This window comes from Parasteatoda tepidariorum, chromosome 11 (assembly GCF_982258835.1).
Source record: "Parasteatoda tepidariorum strain Cologne lab strain chromosome 11, Ptep-v5.0, whole genome shotgun sequence".
NCBI classification, from domain to species: domain Eukaryota; kingdom Metazoa; phylum Arthropoda; class Arachnida; order Araneae; family Theridiidae; genus Parasteatoda; species Parasteatoda tepidariorum.
The window spans coordinates 58,821,080-58,842,114 of NC_141765.1; the positions used below are offsets into that span (position 1 = coordinate 58,821,080).

The window sequence follows — 21,035 nt, forward strand, 5'->3', positions numbered from 1 at the left end:
ATAAAACTAGTATAACTAATAAAACTAGTATAAAACTAGTATTTTAATATTATCCAATTAAGAATGTATTTTAGAAAAATGCATTAAATTAGCTAACCAAAGTAAACAAAGTTTTTGTAATTAAATCACCCTACGTTATAGGAAAGATACAATTGACATATTTTTTCCTCATTTTTTTATTTACTTGGTTAAAATCACTACAGATTATACTTTAGTATTAGAAAATAGCGAAACTTGCGCAATAATTGAAAAAACAGGATAATCATTTATGTTACTTAATCAAAATTTCATAGAAATAACTCATGCAAATGATAATTCTCTCTTTTTTTTTAAAAGTATATGGTGTGTAAAAATATGGTGAAGTATAAATTTAAGAACTAGCTTGAAAGTTTTAAAAAAGGATTTTTTGTTAAACTTTTTTTTTGTAGTGCATTTAAATAATTGATGAAATTGTGTAAATTTTACAAAGGCCCTTAATATAACAATAACTTAGACATAGCCCAAAATGAATAAAAAAGAATCAATAAAACTGTGCTTTGAAACAGCAGTGACTGAATAAAGAATATGTTACGCTCAAAATTTTTTACAGCTTTTGCAATAATCTCTAATATCAGCAGACTGGTACAGAATTTGAAATAGTTAGATGCGTGCAAAAGATCTATACATAAAAATTTAAAATTCGAAATAAAGTTGCATTTGATTAATTGTTTGTTTCGATTTGTAAGTCTCAATATTTTTATAATGAAATTTTGTCCATAAATAACTATGGTAATAAGCAAGTATGTTAATAAATAACTATAATGAATAACTATGTCACTTAATCTCTATTCTTTCTATTGTAGTTCTAAATCTTGTCAAATTTTAAATTTTAAAAATTTGAAAGGTGTAAATACTTATAGATGAAAAGTAGCAGTAGGTGCAGGTAGTTGTTGATGAAATTTATATTTATTTTAACCGTAATTCTAGCGTGATAGTGATGGTGCAATTTTCAGAAAATTTTCGTCTCTTTATTTTTTATTTTCGAGTATTTCGGTAAACTGATTTCATTTTAAGAAAAGTAAAAGCATTGTAGAACAGTCATGAGCACTTCAAATACATTTCTATGTCCTTTGATATAATTACCTATTATTTTTCTGAGTTAGGTATTTGGATTTATAAACCATATATTTTTATTTATTGATAAAAACAAAATTTCAGAGGAATAAATTTTTTTTTTACTGCGAATAAAAATTAATATAAAACCTATTTTAAAGAGAATTTACATTTCATCAAGTATTAATAAATCTATAATTACCTAATTAAGAACGATATCCTTGTCTAATAATAAAACTAAAAGTACTACACAATAAAACTGCAGTATTCTAACCTACCACTTAAAATTTAAAAAATACTTTTATTCTTATTTTTCAGTGTGATAACAATGAGAAATAAAGATGTTAAATATTTGTTGTAAGGTATAATTTCTTTTGGAAATAAAGAAATAATATGTTTTCTAGACTATCAATGTAATTTCATTTTCCTTAGCTTCGAAGTTATAGTTGTGCAAACTACTATTACTAGTTATAGTACGTTTAAAGCGAAAACAAACCAGATAATCTGTGTCTATCAATAGCTATAAATGTTCTGGTATTTTTCACCAACTCGGTTTATTAAGTTTTATTTTTAATTAAACGAAAGAAGTTAATATAAACTACTTGTATTGAAGGATTTTTTCAAATGCATTATAATATGCTTAAAAACCTAATTACTGGAAATATTTATCTACGGTTGAATGTTACAAATAGGTAAGACTTAAACTGCACCTAGGACACATTTTATCTTACTTTTTTATGCAGAAAGCAATGATTCAAAAAATTTAGAAATTTTGTGTGAAATATATTATACTTTGGTCTATTAATATTATTTTTTGTAAACGAATTTTGTCTTGCTCTTCAGTTTTTTTACATAAAGAGAATTATTATTAAGTACAAGAAGGTATTATGCCTTAGGATGCCATTCACCTGAAAAACAACTCTGAAAAGCAAAAAGAAAAGTCTCTAGCAAATGCCTGGAAAACCTGAAATGGTCATTCACGCTGATAGTGCCTGTTGTTACTGGTATCAACTAATTATACTGATAGCAAAATTCCTTTACTGGGTGGAGCAAGCATTTACACTTTCCTAAGATACAACACTCATCTTCCTTACTATTTTGACAAAATAAAATCCCGAAACTAGTGTGCAAGAAAAAGAATGTTTAAAATACATTTTTTTCTATTTCTACTGCTAAACAATAGTGGGTGAGAGTTGGGAAGGATTGGACACTACGTGGAATGAGACTAGTATAATATAGCATGGGACTTTTGTCTAGTATTAACATTGCTTTTAACTTTTAACTCTCCCATATGTTGAATTAACCGTGGCATATTACTGATTATTATGTACCATTTTAGCTATAGACAACTTTGAGATTTAATATTAATAATATATTTCAGATTATGATATCATTTATATCTTATCAGTCTAAGATAATTATCTTAGATAATTATTGTCTTATAACAAAAATGTCCCAGCACTCTCTTCCTTTTAATTGCTTGCTGCTCTTTGTAATGAGATTTATTTAGTATTTAAAAAAGAAGATTTACATGATTTTTTAATAATTACATTATCTTAATTTATTTTTCTATCACATTTTCAAAGGGGAGAATTCAATTTGCCTATAAAATGTTGATTTCTATTCAAAGAAGAATCTAATCAAATAATTTGATTATTTGCATATAAATAACTAATTGGGAAAAAAATATAACTTTTACTTAGAATTTACAAACGCTTTTAACACTCATTGAAACCCTCTAATAGTTAAATTTTAAGTAGCAAAGATTTATTAGAATTTAAGGCAAATATCTAGTTCTGCAGCTACTATTTCTATGGTAGTAAGATTTTAAATAATTATGGTTGATTATGTATGGGAAAACAACTTATTTATTATAGACTATTGAGAATTTTGGTATGAAACCAGAACGGTTCATCTTTAAAAATTTTAGTTTAAGACCAAAAAAGATAACAAATATTTATTGCAAATTATTTTTTCAATAATTATATGAAACATATTTAATATATAATTTTATTTTCAATATATATTCTTTTAATGGTCAAAAAGACAAAATTTTAATGTTAAATATATTAGTTAAATTTAATATTATTCAGATTCATCAGTTTAAATTTATCTTCAGATTTACGATTATCTTCAGATTACTCGTACTATATATTAAATATATATTTTGTATGGAGTAGGTTACGGACTCATGTTTAGCCAATTTTGGTTGAACTGGCTGATTCTCAGTATTTTTATTAAGGAACACTGATATCCTTTCTTAAAATTATTGGTTTTTGAAATACTTTTTATTTACACTTATTTCATTAAAAGTCAAAACTTCAAAATTTGATTCATTTATTTCCTTTTTTGAATCCAAATTACTCAAGAGTTAACAAAAAATATTTTTTGAGGGGGGGGGGGTAAATATAAGGGGTAAAAAGGGGTAAATATAAATCATCAATTTTGCCGTTTAACAAAAATTGTGCCTATATTGTTAAGAAGTTAAAAATTTTACTACTTTTAAAGCATTTGATAGGTGAGAAAATATTTTAAAATACTTGATTTTCTTACCTAGTAGTTTCTAAACATTTTTACAGTGGTGCGCATATGTCTCCAACCAGTATATTTTCATAGTTATTTCAGCTTTTGGTCGTCCAATCATACAACTTTAATAAAATACATAAATTTCTAAGATGCGAATAACTTTTGTGTTGTTCTAAAAACACAAGACAGTTTTAAAAGACAAATAATTTATTTGATGTTATCATTTTAAAATTAAATTATACTGGCCAGAGATATTTGTGCACCACTATAGTTTCTAAATCCTTAGCTAGATAATCTTTGTTACAGAATGATTTATTTTGAAATTAAATTTGCTTATTAAATATTAACTGATATGCAAAATTCTACAAAAAAAAGTAAGAAAAAGTAGTATGTAAGCAAATTCGATCATACTAAATGAACCCCGAACCTCAAGTATGATCGATAGTCGAAAGTTGATTTACTAAATGAAAATAGGATAGACAAGCTCGATGATTACATGTTGAATGAACTTTGATAAACTAAATCACAATAATAATATGGGTTAATTAAATGACGATTATATTGAAGAGCGAGAAATTTCCGTTTTGAAAAAATGTGTAAGATATGAAATATATATATTTCATAAACTGGTTTTTGTTTTCTAACAAACGGCAGCTTTGAATGGATCTTATGAAATCAGAGTTACTAAATTTGCTATCGAGTTCGAGAACTTCTGCTTAAAACAAAAAACTACTATTAATTTTTCACTGTGAACTGAATGGCTTAAAAATAGTTAATGAACTGATTTCACTACTCAATTTTATAGTTCATTATTAGTTATTTAAATCTTTTTGTCTTAGAATAAATAATTGCTTCCTCTTAAATTAAAGATGTTATTTAATATATTACACATAAATTTGATTATTATTATTTTAAATTTATAAAACTTATCTAAGAAGCTTTAGCTGCTTAAAACCTAATTATAAAGAGATGAAGTTATAAGACTTTAATTTTTATTTTAGTACAATGAAATAGAGACTAATATCTGAGTTAATACAAATTAATTTAACAATAATCTTTTGTAGTTGTAACTTTTTGTCTCTATTCATACTTTCTAATGAATTGTATTTATTTAGAGCAAAACAATTTTTAAATGCAGTGATGAAGAGATTTTCTTTTCATTGTATTGGTGATCGACATCGACTCAAACTATGCTGCATAAAAATACAAATAAAACATATACCTTTATGATGTTTGGTAACTTTCCAATTTGAATGGAAAATTTTATTTCTGCTAATTAAATCTTGTGAATCTAAACCACAGTCCATATGTGAAAGAGTGGTAAATACCTGAAAAAGAAAAAGAAATACATTATAATTGCAATTAGTCTCGATCACACAGCTGCACATAACAAATCACAAGATAAAATTACGTTTGTCCTTTTCCGGTTATTTTACACAAAATGAAATCGAATGATAATTTAGTTGGGGAAACGGATTTCTTTTGTATAGGGGATTTTGTATCTCATTAAAATGGGATAAAGGGTTCATTTCATGTAAGAAATGAATGTTTTGTTTTCTTATTTCCATCTTTCAGGAGAAAAATACTGTCTAGAATTCGGAGTGTATACCTTATATTTGTTGCAAAACTATTTTTAAATACTGTGTCCAGATATACTTTGCTAGAACTAATTAACTGAAAGAAAGATAATTTATTCTTTTTCTTATGTTTTAGAAGAAATTTAACTAATTAGGATATGAGGTGAGTTTGATTTGTTATTTTCGGTTATACTAACTAAGATTTAACTAATATTAACTATTTTAATGTAGTTTTTAATATAAAAGTTAATATGAGTACAATATGATTAAAAAAAATTCTCGCATAAAAATTAAAGCAATAAAAAAACAAGAAAAGTTTGAAATTAGATATGCCATTATAATTTATATTCTTCACAGAATATAAATTTAGATTTAGTATCTATTCTAAGCTTATGTTCTATATTAATGAAGAATATAAATTTAGAATATATTTAATGGAATATAAATATAGTTATTTAAAGAAACGTATCATATATGATGTTAAATATTAAAATAAAAACTTTTAAAAGATGCTTATTTGTCTTATAAAATCATATGCAAAGTTACTTTCTTACTCTTTATTACAAAACTTCGGAATTTAAAAATGCATAAATTACAAATAATTATTCTCTATAACTGTCCTGTTTCACCAACAGTATCCCGTGTTTTTTTTAATATAAATTGCCTTGATATATTTGAGTGAAAAGGCTTTCAAATTGGTGCATTTGTTAGTAAAAATAGATCTAAATTATTCTTATTATTCCCACATTTTGCAGAACAAAAATATTAAGCCGATGCTTTGCTTAATAGAGCTAAAATATAATATAAATGTATAATGTAAGTCTAAAATGTAAAGCAATAATGTGAATGTATAAGTATATAAGTGGAAGCACATTTTTTAATACTGATATTTAAATCGAAGTAGTTGAAATCAAAACTAATGGTTTAAACTATTGGTTGATTATAGTAAAAACCAAACTAGCTCTAGTGAATGAAACCAGTATTTTTTAATTTTTTAATGCCGAGGTAATTTTGATCATTTTTTTAGTTTAAAATTTTCATATATTTAGTTATTAAAAATAATACGTACTTTTAAATTGATAATTTTTTTAAACAATTTAATTAAATAATATTTAAAGTTAGATTTTGTTTAATAAAATGACATATTCAATAATGATGTAGAAATATTATTGTTCTGTTATGAAAAATATTTGTAATCTGATGTTTAATTGGGCCGTTGAGAACTTAAATTAATAAATGCGATGGAAACATCGACAAAACGTTTTTGATTGATTTTATTTATTTTTATGTATATGATTGAAATAGTTTTTTTTAAATGAGTAATTGTTGTATGCAAAAGAGAATTTGTGTGTTAAGGCTGTTTTTTGAAGGCTCCGTTGTCATATGAAATGATGCTTTTTTGCAAATAATATGCTATTTTACTAATTGCTGTGAGTTTGCGAGAGTTATTCATGACTGTTGGGTCAAGATTAACCTATCTGAAGTCAGTGCTGCCTATATTTACTCAAAAAATGGCACAAAACGTCAATATGAAGAAAAGCCACTGTTTTGAGAAAATTAAAAGCGGTTTGTGAAATAATTTTTTCAATATTTAAAAACTTGCTCCTATGCTGCATTATCTAGGCTTATAAGAATTTGTAAAAACTGATAATAAGACAGAGATTTTTATAATTTTCATCTAGGTGGATAAATGTCACTAAATTGATGCTTTTTAAAAATTTTTAATAACTTTTAAAATATTTAAGTCATTTGTCCGTTGTAACTCCAATGTAATTCTTTGCGACAAGATGATATGTATATGGTTAAAAATCCTCTCATTGCTTCATGTAAGGCACTTAAACTATGGATTTTTTATTTTCCTTGGCGATTGAGCTTCGAAAACCAACCTTAACTAAATTGTTATACCATTTTATTTTTAGAATTTAGGTATACCGTGATCGAATCAGTGTAAATTTAGATAACGTGATTTTGTGTGCATAGGTATTTCTTCTTCATTTAAAAATTATTTATGAATAAAAATAATTGTTTTGATCAAAATTACTTTTTACCATTTTAATTAAATTAATCTTTATTTTATTAAAATCAATTGATCAACTTTTTAAATCTTAATCAGTTATGGAAACGAAAGATCTGGATATATAACATTAAGAAAAAGAGAACAGTAACCTAAAAACTGACTCTTACATTTCACTTTATTTAGAAAAATCAATTTGAATTTATATTTGCATGCCATAATGAAGATCTTTACCTTAGTGTGGTTTAGAATTCGATATTTACATTTATTTAAATTTAAATAAAATCAAATTTCAGCAGTAAAAAGTAATTACAATAACTGATTTTTTTTCCTATGTTTTTTGTTAAATATACTTCTTTTTTCTGCAGAAATTAAAGTATAAAAGATTTTTCGTGGACACTAAATTTATTTGGAAAAGTTACGTAAAACGTTACTATAAAACGTAATTAAACACAAACATTCTAGTTTCAACTTATATTGTTTTGATTGCTTTAAATGTTTGCTAAAAAAAAACCCTTCTTTGAGATTCAAACCAAATTTACCGAAGCAATTGTCAAATCTTTTAGAAAACCACATTTAATTAGATTTAATCGCATTAAAAGAGATTTTTTAAAACAGACCACAAGTTGAACTTAAAAAATTAAGCAGACATAAATGATATTGTAGAGATATAAGCATAAAACTTCGTTCCATGGAAATTTAGCTAATGGGAAATATTACTACTTTAGTATTTATTTTTAAAGTAAAAAAATCATTACAAACCTGACGCTTTCTGAAAACTCAAAACAAAAAATAAAGCAGAATATATTTTTAGGAATTGCTTAAGGTTACTGCGCAGACAATTTTGTGCATATAATGAGTCATTATTTCCTATTTCATTAATTCTTATAACTAAATGAATCACTAAAAATTATTAAATACTGTTAAGTTTTTCGTATAGCTTATCGTTTTGTAAATGTTACGTATTTGATCAAGATATTTCTTATCGGTTTTTATTAAATAGCGCATTATCTTCAAACAGATTGAAAAGTCTTAATTTTTTTTAGCACTAAGCAAAGCAAAATATAACAACAATTAATTAGAATAAATTTTAATGTGTTTATAAAATTTATTCTAATAGTTTGTTTATTATATTCTATTGTAAATAATTGCAAAAATAATATTTTAAAAATAGTATTTGATTACTCTTTTTACTTTATTAATTTAATTCAAGAGGGTACGATATTAGTAAGATAGTAAGAATTGGTAATGAATGGTAAGAAATTGATCATAAATAAAATATGCGCAATCTACAAATCGATAATCGAGACACAAAACTTACTGTTTTTTTTAATAAAATGTAAAAAATGGGGGGAAAATGTTGTAAAAAAACATAAAGATAAGAGGAAAGTAGGATTTTATTTAAAAATTTATAGTTATGAAAAAATGCCTTCATATTGTAGCCAAAAAATTTTATTGTTATATAGAATTAAATTTTTTTTTCTTTCCAGAGAACAATTAAAAGATTTTAAAACTAGATGGCATATAATGTTTAATAAAAATAAAATTAAAAATTAATATTTAGCAATATTATGTTAATAGTATAATTAGCAACAAACATATTTGTTACTGATGCAATTTATTTTGAACGTATAAGCTTTAATACATGGTTAAGTATCTTTTCCAAATGACCATGTATAGGTTTATTAAATATACATTTCCCAAACATGTTCAAAAATTTTTTTCCCTAAATTTTTATTATCCACTTTTTTACACATTTAACCTATTTAAAAAATTGAAATGGATAGAATTAAAGCAGATTTTAAATCAATTTGTTTTAAAATACTAGTTGCATGTAATAAGAATGAGAAATAATTGTTGAATAACTATTTATCCAATATAATTGAGTTATTTTCAGATATCGCTAAAAATCCTTTGCATTTACATTACGTTTATATTACAAAAACTGCATTCTATTAAGAGTTTTCTTAAAACAAAAACATTTTACAATAATTTCAATTACATTACTATTTTTTAAAGATACCTAACGAAGAAAAGAAAAAGAAAAATTTATACTTACAATTAAAAATATTTTTTAAATCACTGAGCATAATCTGCATAGAACAGTTTTTAAAATTCAATTCCTGTCCATATATTTGCTTTAATAACATGTATGCAAATACTAAGCAGAAATAAAAATTTAACCCTTTTGTTTCTAGAACAGCTGTTGAATACGCGAGCAATTTAGCCTGAAGCGAACGGATATTCACGTCAGAAACATTAGATGTGCTAGAAGGGTTAGGTTCAATTCTGATTGTAAGAACGGCAGGACATTATAACAGTCGTAATGAAATGTGGGATTTCAAGGTTATCTTCTGGACGTTATAACAAGCTCTTAGATAGGTTTGAAAACTTATTAAACAATAGAGGTTACTCTACCGGATGTCAGTGATACATACACAAACCATTACTTTGGGTATTAGTTTTTTTTAAATTTTTTATTTAAACATGGTTTCCTTTTTTCAGTATTAGAATATCATCGATGAGAATTTATGATTCACATGATTGGTCAAAAGACGCTTTTCTTATTACTTACTATTATATGTTGTTTTAAATAATTAAAACATCTGAATGATTATAATAATGGTCGTTTCAATTAGAAACTGATTTAATTTGAGATTTGCATTTTTGAAAAAAAGCAAAATCTAATAAAATTTAATTTTATTGATTTAAATTTTTTTTATCGAGTTTACTTATCAACTAAACACGGTTTATCATTTTGTTTATCATGATTAGATTAATTTTAAAAAGGTATTTTTTAACAAATGTTTAAAAAGCATTTGTTTGCTTCTGTTCTGTAGAAAAGTTCTAGGAAAATTTTTGGAAAAGTTCTTCCATTTTAAAACATAGCTTCTAAAAAAAGCGAAATATAAAACATCAAAACCTAACAGAAGAATTCTTATATGTATATAAATATTGAATGCACAAGAAGTCTTATAGCTGACTTATTAATATATTAATCTATAGAATTTAATTTCCCTGATAATTTTTTTTCCATTAAAAAAAAAAGAAAAAAAGAAAGATTTGTATAAAAATGAATAATTTAATAAAAACAATATTAAAGTTGTAGAATTTCAAAACTGCTTTAAATAGATCTGGGTTTTGCAAAATAATCAAGTGATTGTATTTAAAACAATGGGAAATGAAGCACATATTCAGGAGTTTTTTACTAACTGAATGTTAAGGAGTAATTTTTAAATGAATCATTGACTGAGAAGTCATACTACATTAAAAAAAAGTAAATAAAGTGATTTTTATTAAACAGATAAAACAGATAGAAATTTCCAATTTTTCTATCTTTTCCAAGCTTTGCTTTTTTACAAACTAAAGAAAACTAAAAGCATAACTTAGTTTAATATGTTATTTCTTAAGTTAATAATAGATAAACACATATTGCTTCATTGATCAACCATACATAATCGAAACAACCCCTTGAAACTAAAACATAAAAATATAGTTAAATTTTTTTGAAACATCACGAAATTAAAAAGAAATGCTAAATTTGTTTCAGGAGATTTTAAATAAATGTTTCCAAAACTGTTTTATTCAATATCTTTTAAAAATTAAAAAAAAAATCATGATTTGGAATAATTAAAAATGCTACGAAATATTTTCAATTCCTTAGCATTACACTCAATCAATCCGTTACTGCTTAAAAAAGTCTTTTAGATTATAACAATAAATTTTGACTTTTGCCATTTCTGTTTGTGGTAGTTAAAAGTAACTTTTACAAATATACTCTTAATATTTTACTCCTCAATTATGGTGGTATGGTTCAGGTATGATTTTGTTCAAAATAATTTAAATAATATCACGGTGACTAAAAAAAAAATTATAATTGTACATAATTTGTTTGATCGTTTTTTAATGTATTATTTGAATATATGTTCAATGCATTCATATTTAAGCTTCTCATTAAAATATAGTAAAGCTAAAATATAGTAAAGTTGGTAAAACTGCCCACGTGTTTGCTAGACGGAAAAAGTGTTGATTTAATATTAGTTGATTTAATATTGGAAGAGTCAATTTATAAGATTAAAACAACTAATCAACACTAAGAATTAACAATCTGGTATCATCGTATCACCTTCATAAGAAATATATAATTTAAGATTTTTTTTAAAAAAAATGCCTTAATATTGTTAGTAAGAAGATTTGATGATAATTGACAATTCAATTTGAAAACTTCGGAAAAAATCAATAACTTTCAGTTTGAAACCAGAAATTTGTCTTTACAATTATTTAAAAGAAGCTATTTTAGCTATTTTGTTGTTCAAAACTATTTTACGAATAACATTGCTACAAACACGGATGTCTTCCTTGAAAATTGAAGAATATAATCGTACCCTTTTAATATAATATTATTGTTTTGCAATAAATGATTGAAACTTTTTTTGTTGTTGCTGAATTTCATATAATTCAGTAAAATTATAATTTTTTTACATGATTATGATGATTTTCCCGAATAAATCTCTCTTAATTACTAGAACAGTAAGCAAGTAATTTGCCCATTTATTTCACAAAAAAATATCAAACAACAATATCTTTACAGAAACACCCCCAAAAAAAACTATAAAAAATTCATTAATTAGCAAAATCATTCTGCATTTATAGTAGGATTTCATACAATAACACCACATTACATTTTTCATCAATAATACCATTCAATTCCCCCAAAATAAGAGTTCAAACATGAATTAAAATTGAATTTATATAAACAGGAAAATTTACCAAACTCTGTTATAGAAATTGCAGCATTTAACAGTATAACTTCAGTATTTATATTGATATTGTCGTACAAAATTATTTAGATTTATATTCTAGATTCTATTATTTAGATTTTTTTTGAAACTCTGAGATTTACAAGACCAACACCCATCAAACACACCGATGAATTTAAAAAAAAAAAACATTTCGAAATTAGAGAATAGTTACATAATATAAGATATACATTATGTAACTATTCTCTAATTCTCGAAATGTTTTTTTTTTTAGTCGAAAGACGAAAAATCGAGGAAAATTCATAATCATCATAATCAACAAAAATCATCAATGTGCATATGATGACTTACGTCTGGTTCTTTATGGTATAAATAATTTTTCTGCTAAAATGCTAATACTTATGTGTTTAGTTTGAACAGGTAAATATTTAAAGACATACTAAAGTTTATTATTTTGAAGCATATGAAATTTTAAATTTGAAATATAGTTGAATTGCGAATTAGTTTTTGTAGTAGTTAATCAGTCTTCGAGAAAATTGATAAAAGTACGATTACTTTTTTTCTCGATAAAATTTTCTCTTATATTCTAGCGACAAAATGATTTTGATGAGATTTTTATTTGTAATCATTATTTTGATAAGATATTTTATTAATCTTTTCTTAATTACTGATGCACGTCTCTAGACTGATTAAGGATGGGTGAAATTAATGTACCGTAGTTTACTTAGCATCTAAAAATATTTAGTTTAAATTTTTACGCTTAAAGAATTATAAACCATATGACTCTTTATAACTTCTAATTAATCGTATTTGTCATACAACATGACTGGAAAATATTCGCAAAAATTCATTTATTATCTAAATATATATTTGGAATGTAGAATTGGTTTAATTAAGACCCATGACAAACGTAATTTTCTCTAGCTATTAAAAGTTATTTTGAGAGCACAATTAATAATATTCTAATTTATAATCAAATTCATGTTTTTAGTGACACTATAGTATGCTATGTTGAAGTGACACTAAGATATATTCTGTATTTTGGTTTATATATCACTAATTCTTTGCGAATATACACTAACTTGTTTTTGTGTTACACGCATTTTTAGTTCTCTCCAAAACATAGCATATATATTGATCGCTACTTAAGCTTATATTTGAGAGTAAATGAAATTTATGTAATTTATTTAAGAGACATTCTGATGCTTCAAATACGTAATGCTTTTGTTGTAGTAGTTACACAAAAATTACTCTTTTTATACTTTAAAAACTGAAGGAACTCAATTTTCCATGTAAAAATAATGTAAAATCACTAATAATGTAATTTAGATGATCAGCTATGTTTTTATCTGTCATCAGGATCAGTTAGTTATTCAGATCATATTTTGTTATTAAAATTTTTAAAAAAAATATGTGATGAATGTCTGCTTGGTTGAAAAAGAGAGAAATTAAAAAATTAATTTAGTTTCGATGAACTAATATCAATAAACGTTTCTTTATATGAACGAATGTAATATGAGTAGTTTAAGCATTCAGATAATATTTTTAAATTTAAATCGAGAATGAAATTTTAGGCTACTGTTCTATTAAATTTTCTTCTTCATGAAATCTTCTCACCATTTATGAATTAAAAATAAGTTAGTTTTACTATGATCTTAAATTACAGTTAAAATAAACTGTTTTAGATTTTTGGTCTGGTTATACAAGGAAAACTACTTGAATCATACTATAAATATTAGCTATTTTTTATTGAAAGCATTATTCAAAACATGAACTTATTGATAATATACATAAAACTTAAAAATTTATTAGCAAAGACCTACTCAGAGAGATATTATTTAATAAATGCAAAAATAATAATAATAATATTAATGAAAAAAATAACGCTTTCAACAAAGTTGAACTTTTTTAAGTTAAACTGGTTTTTTATAATTAATCTGATCAGAAACAGTTATTTGTATTCACTTTAAAAAAAAGCCTACTAGTTGGTTGTTAAACATTGAGAAACAGAAAAATTTAGTTCCAAACATAAAAAAATTTAATTGTAAAATGAAACTTGTGTCGAAAATTTTTAGGCTTACTATTTGCTTTCATTTAAAAAAAAAAGGTCTTAATCAATAACATTTTTTTTAAAACGTAAAATAAAATTCGTTAATTTGCTTATCCTTTTTTATTATTAACTAAACTTAACAAAACGTTATTTAATTTAGAGACATTCCATTAACTTGAAGATTTCTTATAAAAGAAAGCGAGAAAACAACCTCATCATTGAATTACGTTTTACAAAATCTCGATATTAGTTTAATCTTTTCCTAATGCTTTATAGATCAGCAATGTTTTAAAACACTGTAAAATACTATAAATATTAGATGCACTCCTCGACTGAGAAAAACAAATTTATTTCGTAGTTTTTCAATGCGTTCATAGATGGCGCATCGTTATTCATTTAGCTGCGATTCGAAAACATCGCTTAGCACCTGGTGCAGCTCAAATCTAAAACCTGCACTTTCCCTTCATCTTTTTTATACATAGTTCATTTTTTCTCTCCCTTCTTTTTCTTCTTTTTTTTATGTATTGAAGCGTGCACACTTTCTACCTCTATTTGGTTGTCGGCAAAAAAAGTTTCTTTTTTTCGTACGTGATTAGGAAAGGTGTGTAAAAAGCAGATTTAGTCACGTTATGCTTGAATAATGTGTATATTTCTTTTTTATCTTCATTCCATTTTCTTAGTATTTTTTTCCGACTTTGTAAGATTTTGTTTTGTTTTTTCTTTTCAATTAGTGGAATAGAAGTAGTATTAATAATCATGACCTCCCATTGTTTGACTTTAAACGAGTAACGTGGATTTCATGGAAGTTAAAAATAAATATATTTTTTTATTTATTTTATTGTTAAACATTCTTTTATAGGTGCTAGCTCTAAATAATGCTAAAAAACTTCATTAAATTTTCTGCAGAAATTCCGTTTAAAGAATTGTATGTATAATAAATAAATTTACTCCTCTCACTAAAAGTTAAGCGATATTCTCTTTCGTAAATACGTTTAAAAAGAAGTATTTTACAACAGATTTATATTTAATTCTAAAATGCGCATATTCAAGGCATACTTTGTTAAAAACAATTACTATTTTTAAAACAATTGAACATTTTTTTAATAAATTTTTGAATTAGTTATGCTAATGTTTGGGAACTAATGTTTGTTGAAATACTACTGATGTTTATTAAAATTACAAGGCCGCAAAGGAATTATCAGAAATTATTAAAATTTATTAAACATATTACTGATAGGGATACAAATAAACATGCTCAAGTGCTTAGTAATTCTAATCATTCGCATGTCTTCGCTCATTTTACATTTCATATAAGCTCGGTTCAATTTACGTAATTTCTTCATGATGTTGCAATTTTCAAAAACATGCTTGTAAATAAAAAGCAATGTTTTGGTTCAAAAAATGCGAAAAATATATTACAAACTGTTTATGCGCTTGAAAATACATCTATTAACTTTCAAGTCATGTGAATATCGAAGTTACATTCAAATTTAAGATTATATTAATAAAATATCTAAATACATACAAAACATAGAATTTAAAGCAGAAAAAAATTAAATGAAAATTTTCAGAAGCGCAACAGAACTAAATGGGGACTGCAAAGCTATTTTAGAATTGTAGTACTAATTTTAAACGAAAGATCTATTTTGCGCATGCTCCAACATCGACTGAACTTCAATTTTCAAACTTCAAGTGAAAACGTTAATAATGTTAAAGCTGCTTTTTTCATTTTTATTTTTTACAATTTAGTTTAAGACTTCCATGTTTCAGGCCGAAGCAATTCTTTGCCAAACGAAACTTTCAGTTTCTTAAGTTGGAGTGCTTTCAAAACAAATATTTGAGAACCATCACTCCTTCCCGTTGGAAAGAATTATGGTGAAATTAAAACTCAGTTAAACAGAAATTCTTCTTTGGGTAAATAGTTTAATTATTTAAGATTCTTTTGTCAACTTTAAAATTTTTACTATTTCAAAAACCTTCAAAACTATCTTCTTATCAGAACTGAGAAAGAAAAAAAAAGTTAAACTAATTTTTTTAGAAACGCATTAGTTTAAATAATTTGTTTTGTTCCTAATTTTTATGTAATTTAAACGACTTTAAAGAATATTTTTACCGACTTATAGAATTGATAAGTTTTAATGCTAAGTAAGTTTTTTAACTCGAAATAATTTACTCTTCATGTGTTTGAGAAAAAGAAGGAAATATTCCCTTATGGATTAATATTTAAAATTTTATTAAAAAGTTCAAAAATTATGAAATTTTGCAAAAAAAAATTTATTTTGAAAGGAAGGAAAAATTTTAAGTACTATTATTCTTATTTTAAGTACTATTTTAAGAAAAAATTTCAAGAATTTAAAAATTTAATTTAAATTTATAAAAATTTAAATTTAAATTTATAAAAATTTTAATTTAAATTTATAAAAATTTTAAGTACTATTATTGAAAAGTTTTAAGTACTATTATTCTTAGAAAATTTTGGACTATATTTAGTCTTTTAAGTACTTTTAAAACTTGTATCTATCATTTTGGTCCTTACTTTCATTTGCAGTTTTTTTCTTCTTTTTTTTTCGGAAAAGTCAAAGTATCAATTTTCACTACCATCTTTCCATTTTTTTCCGCATTGAAACAGCTTTAGGAAAAAAAAAAAAACTAAGGGTATTATGTTTAACACCTTTTTATGATGTTGAAAGTGAAAGAACATCGCATCAGGTGTTACAACAGCCGAAAAAACAGGAACGCCTGCAGGTATATTTACATTAAAAAAAACTTCGTGGGAAAAAAAAGCGATTTATCTCTATTATTAGATTATAATAACATACAAGAGGCCCTCTTACCCAAAAAGTCATAAAAAACGCCGTTTTTTATGTGTTTTTTCCCCTCTTAAATAAGGGAGCACTTTCCTCCTTCGAGACGTTTATTTCTTTTCCCCACTTTTATTAGTGTGCTCAAAATTATCTTTATTAAGTTTCTAAATTCTGAAACTAATTTAAAAGTTTTAAACATTTTGTTATTTACATTTTAGTTATAGGTGTGAATTTACCCTACAGTCTAATTGTTAATATCACTGCATCTAATTACAGTTAGAATTTTACTATTTTGTTGTAAATAATCAGTTACATGATAATTTTTAACATGTCTAAACGAAATGTGATTTATAGATATATTTTCTGTTGCCAGTTTATCTTATTTGGATATTTTAATATATATCGATACTTTTAATAAACGTCAGAATGCATGTTGAAATTCAGTGTTTATATATATATGTATATTTTAAATAGTACCTTCTTGCATTGCATAACTTGATGCTAAAATCTCTCAAAACTAATTATTTCGTAGGGACTCATAAATTTTTAAAAATGCCTACTTTTTTCACAAAGAAAAGTCTATTTCGTTAGTATAAAAGTATTATTAAAAGTATTAAAAATGTTTAAAACAACTTGCTAGAGCAAAATAAGTGGATATTTTTGTGATTAAACTAAACTCATTTAAATATTAAGAATTTGTTTTATTTTAATTTTTTTTAAAAATAATTTCTTTTTTAAACTGATTATCATCAACTTATAATTCGATTTCAAGTCTCTACCTGTAACTGAACTGAAAATATTTTGCTCGAAACTTCAGCATTGTGAGCTTGAGAAAAATGAGTTTAAAGTTTGATGATTGATAAATTCAGCGATTATGTGCTTCAGAAAAAAATTGTTAAGTGCAAAAGTCTTTTGAGTATCAACAAAATCAATACTCTAAATCGCTTTGTTAAAGCTCAGAATAAATTTACTAACAATACGTCACTTTTCCCCCAAACAAATTTGAAATTTTCATCTGAAACACTCCTAAGATACCTTAAAATATTCGTATACATTTCGTATACATTTTTTTCTCAAAATTTATAGTTTGCATGAATTACTTATAATTAATTTTTATTTCAAATATAATGCATTTTTTAAAACTTAATACTTTTTCAAAAAGAAGGAAAATTTTGTACAATTATTTTAATATTTAGAGTAATAAAAAAATACTTGATTTTGAACTAGTCTACTTATTACACGATTTTGAACTAGAATATAAGGAAATAGAATTCGAAATTTAGAAAAAGGGAAAAGAGTAAACTGAATTTCAAAAAAAGGTGGAAAAAGCAATTTAAAAAAATTATCCAGCTTGTTTTTAAATTATAAATTTTTAAACCATCTTCATAACTAAATTTTTCACTAAGCAATGCAAGGAACATTAACCAAATATATAAAATCGCTACTTATAAACAACATAATTTCATGAATCATGTACACTATAAAGGAAGAAAAAAACAATTTAACGTTGAAACATTCAATCATATTTTGAGATTTTTGTGCCTTGAATAATATTTCGGTGAAACTTTGCTGTATTGCATTCATTCAAGGTGAAGCATCATTTAATCAAGTTTAAGAAATATAATTAGAACCGTATTAAGGTTACCGCAAGTTTGCACGAAATAATGGTTCAACAGTCTCTTAAGTTCTAATAATGTACATACAGTGTTTCACACTCGAAAAGCTGTACACCAGTGTAACATGCTTTTATGAGTATGGTGGATTCGATGCTCAAACGTGAGTCCTAATAGGAGAGTTCGAACTCGTTTGAGTTGACCAGCAACGAAAGTTTTATAAATGTAAAATGCTCTGAATAATCGTCTTAAATATTTTTTACATCCCTTCATTTGAGCATGCAAGTTAAGTGAAATTCTATAAAAGGATTGAAAGTGCATTACTGTATATCTTTACGTCGGACATAAAGGACACCATGTCGCAAAGATACAAGTTTTGAGGAGAGCTCTTTTAAGTATCATTTAAGTCTAATCTTGGAAATGGTGTAATTTCAAACAGCCTAAACTGTCTATTTGTTATGACAAGAAATAGTGCCCTATTCTGCAAGATAGAGTAAAAAATCTACAACATGGACATAGTATCAAGTTCTTTTTAGAAACAAATGAAAGTGTCCTTTACCTCCGTCTTACAGATATTATTTGTAGCAGAACGGTAACTAAATAGCATTTTTTGGAATATAGATGATTAATTTAGTTAGGATTTTTTCATGTATTGTAAATTGGAGATATTCAAGCTCAATTATTAACTTTTTAGCTGCATAAGTAGCTTGAAAAAGAGCCAGATTCTTTTAAACTCAATTTAAATAGTCGGGAAAATAAGAATAATTATTTAAATCATTAGAGACAATAATGAAATAAAATTTAAAAACAACACCGATATGAGTTACGTGAAAAGCTGTATTAAATTGTGATTTGTCCTGTGTCTTCCTTTTCTGCTGCATTTTATATTTGCCAAAATTACTACCAATAGAAGTATTTTATTTCATGTACTTGTTTTGCAATATGGTATTTGAAAATAAATCTTTCAGAAATAAAAACGATTCAATATGTAATAAATTGATATTAAAACTAACATAATTTTCTGGGGAATGAAAATATTAAAAATGAAATTATTACAATGAACTTATATAAATATTAAAAATGAAAATAAAGTTTATTAATTATTAAAAAATTTAAATTCTGACATTTTTAAAATAACATTTTGAATAAGAAATGTTTATATTAAAATTTTGATATTTAAATGCAAAGTAAGAACATTAAAAAATAACTTTTTTTTTTTTTTTAATGTTCTCGCTGTTAACATCGTTTTGAATAACTTTTAGATGATTATCTTATTTTTATTTACCTTATATTCACTGCCTATTTACTGCTCACGTTAAATTGACTATAACGTAACTTTAAATATTCCGAAGACCTGTTCAAGACCTGTTATAGACCTTAACATCTTATTTGCATAAGTTGGAAAAAAATAAATTTGCAGAATTCTGTTTTAATTCAACTTTTTACTCTATGCTATTTAATTGCAAAGTCTGAAATTTTTATGAAATTGTATAAAATATAGCCATCTTCATCCTATACAAAGAAATATTCGTGGAACTATGTAATTAACCTCTGAATAACAGAATATTTAACCATACAGAGTTGTGTACAACTAAACGTGACTATAATATAATGAAAATTTTTAATCAAATCCAACGTTAATACAAGCTTAAGATATTATGATTTTCTGATATTTCTATCCATAAAGATATCTTCTCCATGAACATAAAGATATTTTAAAAATCTTCCTTTTAGATACTGTAACAAAACTCATTTTGAAAAAAAGGTAGGGACTATAACTACTTGAGTTTATAATAGTTTTGCACTTAAATAACTCTCCCTTATGAATGCAACAGCAGAAATAGTCTAATATTTTATTGAAATAAATTTCCGACTTTCCTTTCATTCTTATTTAAAGTTAAGACGATATTTTTATACTTTATATTCTCTTCAGTAAAAGTTTGAGTTGTTAAGGCTTGAACGAACATTAATCCAAATTCAACACTCGAGCGATAAGCACAGTTTATTAGGAAATCATTAAATTTCATAAAATTTCATAAAATAACAATGCAGCTCCTTTTTTATAATTTAAAAATAATTATTCAATGCAAAAATACTTCTAAAATGGAAATCAATAGGTATTCTTTCAAGATTTGTACAATTCTGATTTTCTTTGTTAATTAGCTATTAGGCATTCATAATACAATTTTTTTTATTATATTGGAAGCAGCATAAATATAATATTGAATTTGTATATAAGTAGAAAATAAAGCAAAATGGGAAAATATTAAACTTAAATTAATAATATTTATTTCGATATAATTATTGCCATTGAGGAATAAAGCTATATTTTCTTAGACAATATTTGAATTGCTTTATATTTGCTACGTTGCCTTATAGGTTGCGTTTACGTAGCTTAAAACACTGCGTTATATTTTAATTTTACCTAATTATTTAAGCTTTAAAATTTTTCTGCTCTGTAACAAAAATTGCTTTCTAGGCCATTTGTCATAATCATATTTTGTTTTCATTATATACGCAATTCTAAGAACTAAAATTAGTTGAAATGTCATAAAAATTAATTTGAACCAATTTTCTGTCAAGCTCCGACGAATCAGTT

The 21,035-nt window shown here is 24.7% G+C and overlaps 1 protein-coding gene and 1 long non-coding RNA gene across 10 annotated transcripts in view; one reads left to right on the forward strand and one right to left on the reverse strand.

Annotated features, from left to right (window-relative positions):
• The window catches only part of LOC107450919 (uncharacterized), a 653,937-nt gene that overhangs the window by 475,942 nt on the left and 156,960 nt on the right, over positions 1 to 21,035 (reverse strand). The gene's annotated exons all lie outside the window — the stretch shown is intronic.
• Positions 5,050 to 21,035, forward strand: part of LOC139427123 (uncharacterized) — a 78,173-nt gene continuing 62,187 nt past the window's right edge. The window contains exon 1 of the long non-coding RNA XR_011638271.2: positions 5,050 to 5,358. This is a non-coding gene — a long non-coding RNA (uncharacterized LOC139427123). The remainder of the gene's footprint in view (positions 5,359 to 21,035) is intronic.